At 48.1% G+C, this 9,563-nt stretch overlaps 1 long non-coding RNA gene across 1 annotated transcript; it reads left to right on the forward strand.

Annotated features, from left to right (window-relative positions):
* Positions 1 to 6,994: 6,994 nt before the first annotated feature.
* Positions 6,995 to 9,563, forward strand: LOC309960123. The gene is made up of 3 exons (XR_014326119.1): positions 6,995 to 7,281; positions 7,989 to 8,092; positions 9,394 to 9,563. It is a non-coding gene; the product is annotated as an uncharacterized lncRNA (long non-coding RNA).

Below are 9,563 nucleotides of genomic sequence, written 5' to 3' on the forward strand. Positions count from 1 at the left end.
GCATCAGGATATGTTATGTGCACTTTTGTTGCCAACCAACACCACAGCTGCAGAACTATTCAAGTCTTTGAATGATTACATATCAAGAAAACTGAATTGGTCATTTTGTGTTGGTATATTTTTGTGTTGTTATATGCACGGACGGACGGAGCAGCTGCCATGACTGGATGGTCATTTTGTGGTGGTAACATTTTGTGTTGGTATATGCACGGACGGAGCAGCTGCCATGACTGGATGGCTTTCTGGTTTCACTACCTGGGTCAAAGAGTTCGCTTCTGAATGTGAGTCTACGCACTGTGTCATCCATAGAAAAATGCTGGCTAGCTGAAAAATGTCACCTGGACTTAACAACGTTTTTCAGGATGTGATTAAAATCATCAACCACATTAAAGTACATGCCCTTAACTCACGTCTCTTCATGTAGCTCTGTGAGGAGATGGACGCAGAGCACACACGTCTTCTCTTATACACAGAAGTGAGATGGCTTCTAAAGGGAGATCACTGGCCAGAGTTTCTGAGTTATGAGAGCTGCTCCAGAGATTTTTAGAAAAACAGTCACCACTGGCAGCACATTTCAGTGACACAGAATGGGTTGCAAAACTTGCTTACTTGTGTGACATATTCAACCTGCTCAGTGAACTCAATCTGTCACTTCAGGGGAGAACGACAACTGTGTTCAAGTCAGCAGATAAAGTGGCTGCATTCAAAGCCAAACTGGAATTAAGGGGGCAATGAGTGAACATTGGGATTTTTGACATTTAAACATCAGCAGAGATTTTTGAAAGAGACTGAGCCAGGGCCTTCTTTCTCCCAGCTGGTGCATGATCACCTATCCCAGCTTTCAAAAGAGTTTGTGCATTACTTCCCAACCACAAAAGATCCCCAAACTGGGAAGGAATGGATCCTCGACCCATTTGTGAATAAGCCAGGTGAATCAACTTCATGCTAGAAGAGGATAAACTGCTTGAGATCGCAAATGACAGTGCCCTTAAAAGTATGTTTGAGACAACTTCAAATCTCCATACATTCTGGATTAAAGTCAAGGCCGAATATCCTGAGATTGCCACAAAAGCACTGAAAAGCCTGATTCCATTTCCAGCATCCTATCTTTGTGAAGCAGGGTTTTCTGCAGTGACAGCGACCAAAAAGAGATTACGGAGTAGGCTGGACATAAGCAACACACTTCGGGTGTCACTGTCTCCCATTGCCCCCAGATGGGACCATCTAGTTGCAGGAAAACAAGCTCAGGGCTCCCACTGATTCTGCATTATGGTGAGTTGTATAATTATTTCATTATATATTACAATGTAATAATAATAGAAATAATGTGCACAATAAATGTAATGCTCTTTAATCACCCCGAAACTGTCCCCCACCCCCCACCCTGGTCTGTGGAAAAACTGTCTTCCACGGAACAGTTCCCTGGTGCCAAAAAGGTTGGGGACCACTGCTCTACACAATGCTACCTTAAAATGTATCTACATCTCCCACCTCCATTCCTTTCTGGTTCAGGCTGTCATCACCCTAGGCCTGCATCCTGTGTCTGTTTTCCACTTACTTGCCTCCTGCTGCCAGACTTGTACTCCTTACACCATGATGCTATACATGGATCAGCAGACATTCATTGAGTATCTGTGATGAGCAGGTACTGTGCTCATGCTTCAGGGCATTGTTTATGAGTGGGGCAAAGCCCCTTCCTTAAACTATGGGGGAGAAAAGCACATTCTACCATAGGCATCTCCAGGTTTATGGAGATGGCATTTGACTAAACTGTTAAGAATGTGTGGATTTCAAAGCAGAGTTCAATTGCATTCCAAAACCACCACAAGCTAGGAGGAGAGGCGTGGATTAGAGTCTTCCTCATATCCTTCCAAAAGAACCAACCCAGCTGACACTTGAGCTCAGACTTCTAGACTCCAGAACTGTGAGAAAATAAACTTCTGTTGCTTAAGTCACTCAGTTTGTAGTACTTTGTTACAACAGCCCTAGGAAACTAATACAAGCCCCAAACTAGAAACAACCCAAATGTCCATCAGCTGTATTTATTCAGTAAAACAGGTAAAGTATGGTATAGTCACACAATGGAATACTATACAGCAACAAAAATGAACTAACTACAACCACACTCAACAATACGAATAAACCTTACATATGTAAAGTTAAGCAAAAGTATCAGACTCAAAAAGAGTACATATAGTATGATTCCGTGTATATAAAGTCAAAACTATAAATTAGCCCAAACTAATTTATGGTGTCAGGATTATGGTTACCCTTTCTGTGGGAGTAGAGACAAGAAGTGGGCCAAACGGTTTTCTGGGGTTCTGGAAATATTCCATTTCTTAATATGTGTGCTTATGCATGGGTTTGTTTAGTTTATAAAAAAGCAAGGGGAAGGTCTGAGGGATCTAAGTGTACACTGATTTAGGGAACCCCTGAGCAGAGAAGAGGGGTCGAAGCTCTGGATGAGTGGCAGGATGTGTGGTACTAAGTGACCTTGAAAGGAAGATTAGAAATGGTAAACAATGGTCCTGAGAGCCATCATCCAGAGTCTGATAGGCAGCCCTGAAGAGGGAATAGTCACATTCCCCAAAGCGTTTCCGGAAACCAACACTAACAGCACATCTCAGTGGAACAAGACATTGCACAGAGAGCTCAGCCAGTAAGAGCTTGTAGAGACAATTGGCAAGCAGGCCAGGAGTACCCCCAACCCTGGCAGTGCGACCCTGGATAGGTCATTAATTTGTGGGTGCCTCCTTGGCAGAGCTGTGGCGAGGATTAAGATAATAGGTATGAAGTCTGGTCTGAATGTAAGAAGTCACTAACTTACTGCCGGGACTGTTCGGGCGGGTGGCCCCCAAGGCCACACAACGCCGGGCACCCGTATCCCCGGCTGTAGCACCCGCGGGGACCCCCTTTTGGCGACCCAGCGGGCGCCTGTGAGCCGCAGGAAGACCATACAAGGGCATCTGGACCCAGCCACTGGATGCTGAGGCGGTGCACGTGGGTCAGCGCCTTTTCCTCTGATTGGGGTGGAAGAGACCCGGGGAGGGGACGTGGACAAAGGAGGAGGCAGGGACTGGTTAAGCCTGGGAAGAAGGCGGGGCCTTGACAAGGGAGGGAGGCGGGACCGGAGTCTCCCTAGGCTCCGCCTTTTAGCTCCGCCCCCTTACTGGGAATTCTGGCTTGGGCAGGCGAGGCTGAACCTTTAGTGGAGCCTTCCTACGTCTCCTAGTCCTCCCAGCAACCGGTGACGCGGCCCTCATGAGGCACACCACTGGCCAACCCGGGAGAGCGGGGCTGGAGCGTGACCCCCAATCCCGAGGCGCCTCCCAGCTCCCCCCACTCGGCGGCCCCGCGCTCTGCCAGCTCCTTCCCTCCCCTTCCCGCCCCAGTCCCGCAGTGCGGCAGGCTGGGGTCGGCGAGCCAGCTGAGTGCGAGCCGCGCGGTGTCCGAGGATCCAGTCGGCGACCGGTGAGGGGACCGAAGGGCCGGGAGGGAGGGTTAGCGCGGGGCAGTGGTCCCCAACTTGCGCCCGGCTTCTTCCCTCCGCTCCGGGCGGCTAGCGTTTGCAGCCGTCGAGAACGACGCCCCGGCAACGAGTGACGCGGCGCCGCAGCGAAGCAAGCGATTGGCCGGCGCACGCCCGCTGCTGCCTCGCGGCCTGCTCCTCCCAGGCCTTGCCCTCCGTATGTCCTCGCCAGTCCTCCCTTGGTGACCTTCGTGGCTGGCGGCCCCACGATGCGGACATCGCCAGGCTGAGTCAGTTTAAAAAGGCAGCGGCAGCCTCTGGGCTCGGTCGATGTTAAACGCCCCCTACTCTCCACTACGTTTTGGGTGCCCTGTCTTGTCCTTCGCGTGGGCTGGCGCCAAGTGTGAAGAGCTGGGGTGGGCCCGGGGTGGGAAGTTTCGTGCAAGGAGAATCTGACCAGTAACTCGTGACGAAAACTGACTGATGCACCCGGGATTGGCTGCGCTGCGGGAGGGCCAGGGAAGGCGACCTGCTCCTGTGGGGCGTTCCTCATTCCTCGAATAGTTGTGCTCAGCTCCCGTTAAGTACTAGGTACCAAGTCTTAAAATGAGTAACCAATGTCACTACTTACTCTCGAAGCTGCCGGTGTGTGGGGAGGGTCTACGAAAGCCCCACACTGCTCTAATCCTGTTAAGTAGTGTTCTTTTGGGGGGTGGGTCGGGGGGAAAAGATTTAAAGAAGGTCTTGCAGAACGTTTAGGATGCATAGGTGGTAAGAGTCAGACCTCTTTTTCAGGGTTCCGTAAAATTTACCTGGGGAGAGTAAATCCTAAAAACTTGGCAACTGCAGTTCTCAGACTTAACACCTTCCCTCTTTTCATAGGAAACATGATCGCAGCTTCCTCTACTGAGTTTTCTCAGGCAGGAGTGTTAGACACCCCACGTCCCCTGTCCAAGGTCACACAGCTGGTAATGGAAGACCCAGAATTTGGACACTTGCCTCTCCGGTCTCCTACACAGGTTGCAGTTAAGGACTTAGTAAACCAAGCCAGAGTATTTGCAGTATATGCAGTGGATAGGGCTGTGGAGGATAAGATGACTAGAGAGACGCCCTCTCCTCCAGGAACCTAACGTTTGAAAGAATTGTATTGCAGATTAATACATCATTTAAAAAAAGTATTAGATGCCTTACGTGTGCCCAACTTCTTGCTAGGCCTATAGGAAGAGTGCAAAAGTACCATATAGTCCCTTCCTCATCCCAGTTCTGGGCTCCTCTGGCTCTTCTGGGCTGTAGTCTTGCCCATGTGTGAAAGGAACATAGAGAATAATCTATCCTACTATGTTCTCTCCCTGTTAACATACATACATTCTCCACACTTCCCAGATTTCACAGGAAAATCTTTGTGAAAAAACCTTGCAAAAGAATCTGTTTGGATCATGATCGGGCTTGGGTACTTGGAATGGGGAGGGAGCTGTCATTCCTGTTTCCACCAACTCCTTAAACATGTCAGACTGGATCCGAAGCTGGAAGGGGCAATGTCTTTTAAAGTACTGGACCTTGTTTCTGTTATGGGAAAAAGGGAAGTGAGGACTGGCCATTCTGGTGCTCTGATTTCATACCCCATGCTCACCTAGAAAAGAGACCGAAACCTTTCCAGAGTAGATTGGGAATCACTGTTTTGGAGGAGTGAAGGTGCTAGTAGGGCTTCTCTGAGGAGGGATTATTGGAGCAGAGCCCTGAATGAAGGAGGAGAAAGGGCTTTCAGGTAGAAAGAACTACAAGTGGGAAGGCCCCAAACCAGGCTCCAGAGGGTCAGGGAAACGATTCCATCCATCCAGTTCCTCCCCCCCCCCCTCCTCCCAACAGTGAGAAGTGGGTTATTTGCTTCTAGATGGATGTAAATTTCAGCAGCCTCTAGGGGTGTCTCAGAGTCCTGGAGACTACATTGTCATTAGGGCTGGGCAACAGACTTTAGGACTGGGACCAGGGTGGGGGTTAAGTATATATAGAGAGGCGAGCAGAAGAATCTTCTCTCCCGAATGCAGCTACTGCTCCCCAAACCACTTCTTAGGCTGACCGTTTCCTTTCCTCTACCAGGACCGCAAAGGAATCCACCGCAGAGTACACAGAGTGAGCCCCGGTCCCACGGTGGTCCCTGGGGCCGCCAGGGGCTTCCTGCTGCACTGCTGCCAGCTGGCCAGGGCCAGGAAGGGTTGGGGACTATCGTGGAGAGCCCGAGACGGGCCTCCCAGCCTGCCATCCCCTTCCTGTCCCCGGACCCACCTGCCGTCCTTGTGGCTCTGGATGAGCTTGCACCACAGGGGAACCTCAAGTCACACAGGGGTAACCAGTAGTACCCACCTCAAAGGACTACTGGGAGGATGAAAGGGGTACATACACAGAAACATATGAGAGCCATTCCGTATTGATGCTAATAATAACTGGAGAGCAGCAGTGATAGGCTTTGCATGAGTTATAACCCCAAGTCCCAACCAGGTGTCCTAGATGGCAGTACGGATATTCACTTTCCTGAAGAGCAGATGGGCCCTCTGGAGGGTATGGCCAGAGCCCCACATCTTAGGAGATGAGGAGAGTGGCTATCTTCTGGTTACTGAGGCTCTAAGGGTCAGGGCAGTTGGTGACCTCTTCCCATGCAGTCCCCTTCAGGGACTGTGAGGTGGGTCAGCCTCCCTTTGTACATTGTTCCAGGGTTTGGAAAGGCCATTTGGCAAACACTATCTAAAGAACAGAAATGTGAGCCACATTTGTAATCATCACTTTTCTGAAAAACAGGTGAAATAAATTTTAAAACTATATTTAATTTAACCCAATATATATAAAATATTATTTCAATATAAATCAACATTAAACATTATTAATGAGATATTTTGTATTCTTTTTTCATACTAAGTCTTTGAAGATAGGAGTGTATTTGACCTATAGCACGTCTCACTTTGGACCAGCCACATTTCAAGTTTCAGTTGCCACATGTGGCTTGTGGCCACTGTAGCAGACAGCACAGCTGAGACAGCCCTCAGACCCACTCCTGCAGCCCAGACCAGTTTTATCCAACTCTGGCTTCAAGATGGAGGAATTGTGAGATGATCACTTGCCCCAGAAATGTTGGCCTGGCAGAAAAGATAACCAGGGAGGAAAATCTTTATACTGACTGAACAACACAACTCAGAAGAAAAAGAACTACACTTCTCTCACAGTAGATTGTTACTAAATGTACTAAATCCTGATTAAGTCCAACACTCCTGTGAACAGTTAGATATGGCATGAAATGCCTGCAATATCTATTAAGAAACAAGTTTCGTGGTATATGAAACAAATTTATTGTGAATATTAATTTTTGCCATTAGCTTATCTTCTTAGTAATTGTCTTTTATTAATTACGTATAATAAGTTTGTAAGTATTAAATACTTGAAAGGTACTAAAATACTTTAAAGTATTGAACAATTAGGACTTTTCATCAATTCACACGTAATTACCCCCTTCCCTCTTTCGAAGCCTCCCTTGTACTTATTTTTTTCCAAAAATCAAAGAAATTTGGTGGTATAGCAACTTCAGAACTCAATCAGGAAAATGATGGTTAGGACAGTCTAGAAATTGTTCTTCTTTTGGCACAGTAATATTTTTTTTTTTCTTTCAGATTTCTTCCCAAGCATAGACCCTTTCCTTCCAGGGCAAGCTCCAGCATGGGGTGAGGTACAGAAGAGAGACTTGAAGGATACACCCTGGCACTCAAGCACAAAACCCGCACCCTTCACCAGGGTCTCTTATTCCATGTCTGTGATGGGGCAAAATGGTATCTTTGTTTATATGTCATTTATGTGTGTGTGTTTTCATTTGTGCATTTGTCTTTCCTTCCTTGGGCATGTGCCCTTGAAGGCAGTAGCCTGGCAGAGGGTGTAATCCCAGAAACTTGGCCTGAGAGGTGCCAGGGTCTCCAGAGACACTCACGTGAGGGGGAATACTCACTAGGACATAAGCATTGCTCTCTTTGCCATTTGGGATCAACCACTGACCCTTGAGAGAAGGTTGTATTCACACAAGGGCAAACATTCTTTTGAATTTGACCAGCTATAATTAGCAGCCCAAGCAAGTGCCTGGGCTGAAAACTGTCTCTGGAAGAACCAAGAAACTCCCTCTAAAGTCTGCTCTCAGGTCTGCAGAGGGGCTCTTGCCCCTGCTTGCAGATTTTATTTAAAACTCATCCTCTTTGAATAAGATGTCTAGGATTTAAAATACTCCAGACACCCCCCCCCCAAAAAAAAATAGTGTATGGGCTGGGGTAGGGTGGGGGGAGTGTCATAGATGAAACAAAATGTAAATAGATGCTGAAGGTGAGTGAGTGATTTGTGGTACTATTCTTGTTAGTTTTTTATATTTGAAAATATCCATTTTAAAAATACTCTCTTCCAAGAAATGTTTCCTTCTTTCTCTTCTACCTGCATCTGTCCCCTTTGCTCAGTTTAAATTCACATTGTCCCTCTTATTTTATCCTTCCTGCAGGGCACAGCACATCCTGCTCCAGAGGCACAGGGAGAGAACATGCTATATCCACCACTCCTTCCCAAGAAGGAGGGGAACAGAAGCTTCAGAGCCCACCCCTGCAGGTCTGTAGTTTTAAAGGCTTTTTTCAATTGACCCTATTTGCGTCCAAAAGATGAGGACCCCATCTATGGGGTGTTTTAACCACAGCTCTGGGTATTTGAGTTTCCATCTGCTAATAAGAAAGTGACTGATGACTATTTTGTTTGCTTACTCTCACTGATCTGTTGGGTGACATGGCCTATAACTTATAGTGACTATACCTGTCTCCCGTGTCCCACTGAACTGAATTGGGGACAGATCCATGGGTCTTGAGGGGAACAGTCAGTGGTGAGGCCAGTCAGGTGAGGAGAGCAGCCCAATTTGTACTCTAAATAAAGGGCACAGGAGGTTCTGTGCACAAATGCTGACCCTGCTCACAGAGAGCCACCTGGACCAACTTGTCAGAAGGATTCAGGGATACCACTTGAGATAAAGAAAATAGCAGAGCAGATTCCCTCCCCATAAAGGGGCTTCTTGCTACTCCAGGTTCTCAGATCCCTGGAGCTGGGGCAATGAGGAAAGTCTGCAGAATGTTTGCAAACAACTTGAATGCCCTGAGAATTAGGAAGGATGTCCCTTCCTTCTCCCCAGCCTTCCCTAGAAATGGGAAAATCACTTCTTTGATAATGCCATCAACTTTTGATAATATTCTTTGTGAATTATCCATGCTTCCTTTTACCCCTTTCCTGGGTCCTGAGTTGCTTTCTCAAGGCTAGGCCACAGAACGTTGAGGCTGTGTACTGATGTGGTATGATTGTGTATCAGGTGTTGTCCAAAGCCAAGGAGCAATACTTTGGGTTTTCTCAGATACCTTCCCTTGCCCAGATCCCAGCCGTTCCTGAGCCTTTTGCCCAGGCTGCTGCTGGATAGGTTTATGCTTCACCGCTTCCAACCCAGGCCTGGCTGGGTTCACACTGGTTACTCAGGAAACCCTGGGTCTTCAGAGGAAGGTGTTGATGTGGTTTAGGCCCAGGGGACTTCTCATTACCCATCCCTCCTTGGTCGTTCCCTAGTGCATCTCCAGGCCTAGGTCCCTGGGCTAAGGTCATAAAACAAGCTGGACACTCTTCCTTCCCTCCCGAACAGTGTACTGGAGGAAAGCTCCCCTCTTGAGTCCCTACTGCACTTCCTGGTGGCACAAGGACCCCTCCCTCCCCATATTTCTAGGACTCCCATGGCTTTGCCTCCTCTTGGAGAATGGAACTCCAGAGATGGTCTAGCTGGGGAAGGTACAGAAAACAGGGAGCCTGTGCTTGCCCCTCCATTCCCCAAGGTGTAGCTGTCATAGATGTTGCTGGGGCTCACAGTGACCTTCTCCCTGCAGGGCTCACGGTACATGGTAAACCTAGCTGCAGCCCACCTCTGAAACAGCCACAGCACCTGCTGTGAGAGAAGGAACCCCGGAATCCGCGGACCAGTTTTCCGGGCCTCCCTCTCTTCCCTCTGCTACCGTTCCCTTTCTAGGCCTTAAGAAAACTGAAAATAACTCTCAGC

The sequence above is a fragment of the Leucopleurus acutus genome, assembly GCF_964270905.1.
Source record: "Leucopleurus acutus genome assembly, chromosome: 3".
Lineage (NCBI taxonomy): Eukaryota > Metazoa > Chordata > Mammalia > Artiodactyla > Delphinidae > Leucopleurus > Leucopleurus acutus.